The sequence below is a fragment of the Lactuca saligna genome, chromosome 4, assembly GCF_052625555.1.
Source record: "Lactuca saligna cultivar CGN05327 chromosome 4, ASM5262555v1, whole genome shotgun sequence".
NCBI lineage: Eukaryota > Viridiplantae > Streptophyta > Magnoliopsida > Asterales > Asteraceae > Lactuca > Lactuca saligna.
The window spans coordinates 238,811,072-238,814,520 of record NC_136420.1 but is presented as its reverse complement, the minus strand read 5'-3'; the positions used below and the strand labels follow the sequence as shown (position 1 = coordinate 238,814,520).

Sequence of the window (3,449 nt, the reverse complement as noted above, 5' to 3'; positions counted from 1 at the left end):
TTGCTTCCCAGATGAGGTATCCATTATCCTCAGATCCTATGACATAATCTTCAAAGTGATTCGCCCAGACTTCATAATCATGGGTGTATAGGTTGGGAATCTTCGTTGTTGATCCAATGCTGTTTGAAATATTGATGGGATTGGATTGCGACTCGTCCATAATTGATCGAATAACATGTTCAAAGATCAGACTTGTAATATATCAAATTAGGGAAAAAACAATAAATATTGAGATACGTCAATTATGAGATGACGGCTCAATAAATATCAATGAATGCGGAATAACCCTAATCGAAGCTTTTTCACAGAAAAGAAGTGTATCGATTACACAGCCTCCTGCTTTGATACCAATTGATGAGTTTAAAACAAACTCGAAGATCGATTAGATCTATGAAACAGGTAGAGAAAGAACTAGATAATCAATTAAGAACAAGCAAATGGATCAAAAGGTGTCGAATGATTTAATAAACAATCCTCATAAGAGCTCGATAAAGAACATCAACTATAGAGGATTTTAGGGTTTAAAAATAATCAATGAGAGTGGCGACCGTTACAATACGCATACATGCATGCATATATTTATAATACAACCCTAACAGTTTTCCTAAGAAAAAGAAGGCTATTCTAGATAAACACGGATTGACAAGCCCAATCCGGCTGTAAAACATAAGGGCCCAAGACGCAACACAATAATCTTCAACACTCACGGCTATGGAAATTCAAACATACGAATTTCCAATTGATGTTTTCTTATTAAATAGCGAGTTGTTTTAGTAATTACGTAACGTAAACCCGAGTATATAAGGGTTAACTGAGTTGACCAGTTTGACTTGTTGACTTTTCTTGACTTTGACTTGATTGGAATTTGACTGTTGTCACATCATCCCCACGTTAGAGGGAATTTCGTCCCGAAATTAGAATTTAGGTAAGGAAGTAGGTATGATTAATCGAGCCAAGAAGTGGGGATACTTCTTAGTCGATTGATTCTCGCGCTCCCAAGTGAATGTGGTTCCTCGGTTGACATTACAGCGAACCTTCACTAATGGGAAGGGGCTTGGCTTTGTTCGCCTGACCTCTCGGTCTATGGTCACAATGGTTCTTTCACGAAGGAGAGGTTCTTGTTGATCTCGATCTTGTTGAATGGGATTACAAGAGCCCTGACGGAAAGATACGTTTTCATGATTGCGACATGGAGGCTAATATGTACGTTACTGGGTTCGCGGGGTAGGTTAGACTTGTAAACATTTGGAGACAAGTTTGTATAAGTATGAAAATGTTTGTAAGTAATTGTAAACGTTTGAAAACCCTAGAAAATCCCATATTTTCTACCAGAATAAAAAAAAGAAGTCTTCTACCAAGACCCGATTGTTTTGAAAGTAGTCTTCTACCAAGACCTGACTGTACGACTATTATTATTCAAATCTAATCTACCTCATCGATTCTGTGAATGTGACACATAGTAAGGTATTAATAATACATTAACTGGTGTTTTAAATCCTTTTGTAATTGTCGTATATACAGTGTAAGTATTGTAGTATTTGTAATAAGTGACTACTTTTTGTACTAATTTGCCATAATTGAGGGTTAAGGCATAATTTGATGGCTAGCTCCCATACTAAACGCTCCCCTGTCAAGGGATTTTTGGGAACCAAACGCGACCCCTGCATGATTGCAAGCCGTGAACATCCACATTAATATGATCATGTATACCCAATATAACTATCACAATGCATTAGTGAATCATTGGTATAGTTAGAACCTAAAATTGTTCCATGCTATAGCACCTTGTTATGTCTGTTCTGTTATCGTGTATTGTATTGTATTTTTTGTAAGCGTATTCATGGAAGCGTATTCATGTAAGCATGTAATGTATTAGTATAGACTCATGAATAAACTAACTCTTGTGTGATTCATCGTACTTGGAATGGTAAGTAGTATCTCCTAATTATCTTGGATTTAGCTTTCTACACTTTCCGAAGTGTAGCAAGCCTTCCCAAGGTGAGATTTCTGAAAGAATTTGGCCTCTCCCCTGGAATTCCAAAGGCTTCTTCCTCTAGCTTCTCTTCCCAGTCAAGGGCCATGCCCTTTTGGGTCAAAGTCATAAGAGGTTCTGCAATTCGTGAGGAGTTCTGAATGAACTTTCGACAGTAGGTAAGTGACACCTAGAATTAGGCGGATCTCCGTAAGTGTCTTCGGTGTTGAAAATTTCTCAATGGTTTAGATTTTTCGGAAGGGTCCTCAGGAATTACCACATTACTATTAGTGTGTCTTATCGACGCTTCAATTCCAAAAATCGTATTTAGAGAACTGCGCGTAGAGCTTTGCTGATCGTAATGTTTCCATGGCTTATCGTAGATGCTCTTTATGATTTCCTTCTTACTGCGAGAGTAGATAAGTAATTCATTTACAAGGAAAATGATGAACTGATCCAAGTAAGAATGGCATACCTTATTCATTAAGTTCACGAATACTACGGGCGTATGGGTCCTATCTGAGGGATATCGCTACAGACTTGTAGCGTCCACATCGAATTTGGAAGATTATCCTTGGGACATCCTTTACTGACATTCGTAACTGGTGATATTCAGATCTTAAGTCCCCTTTTGGAAGGTACATTGTTCTTGGCGGTTGGTCAACCAATTCATCTATGCAAGGCAGAAGGTAATGATTTCTAATGGAGTCTTGTCGAGGTCTGCAACACGAGGACATCCCAGGGGATCACCCATCCTAGTACTACTCTCGCCCAAGCACGCTTAACTACGGAGTTCTGATGGGATCCGGTGCATTAGTCCTGGTATGATCGCACCCACTAAAGTCTATCTTCTCTAAAGAATAAGACCGTAGCTCTCAAAGGTGAGGAGCTTGGTCTTATCATTCCATTGTTGAGTAGTCGTTAAGCTGTCCGGACAGTTCTTGTATCTCCGTCAGTGCGAGACTATAGGGCGATCTGGTTACATAAGTAGTATTGGTTTCTAAGTTTGTTCGCATGACGACGTGATTACTCGTAGTCTTGAGTAGTCTTCGTATTGAAATTCACATTAGAAGTCGTACATGGTTCATCAATCATCGTTTCGTATTTACGAGTCGTATATAACTAAGATTGAAAAGATTGTTGAATAAATGACTCTTCTTTATGCTCACATCCCAACGAGGAAAAGAGGTTAAAGAGGAATCATCCATTCTAAACCTATAGAAACTTGATTATATACCACCCTTATGTATACCTTCTTCAGCGATAAACCAACTGTATGGGTCTTTGGATTGAACTTGACGTACTGTACGAGTGGTACTTTGGGGAGGTTTGCTGAGGTCTCTTCAGAAGGATAAGAAACATGTGGTACTCTATGCATGAGTACTTCGGAGTTCCGTAATGAGGGTTTCGTTAGAAAGGCGATTTCAGAGAGAGAGATGTGTGTATGAAACTAGTATTGTGCGGATCGAGTTGACTC

The 3,449-nt window shown here is 38.9% G+C and overlaps 1 non-coding gene across 1 annotated transcript; it reads right to left on the bottom strand.

Annotated features, from left to right (window-relative positions):
* Positions 1-2,689: 2,689 nt before the first annotated feature.
* Positions 2,690-2,808, bottom strand: LOC145044330 (5S ribosomal RNA). Its single transcript, XR_013681289.1, has one exon. It is a non-coding gene; the product is annotated as a 5S ribosomal RNA (ribosomal RNA).
* Positions 2,809-3,449: the final 641 nt, after the last annotated feature.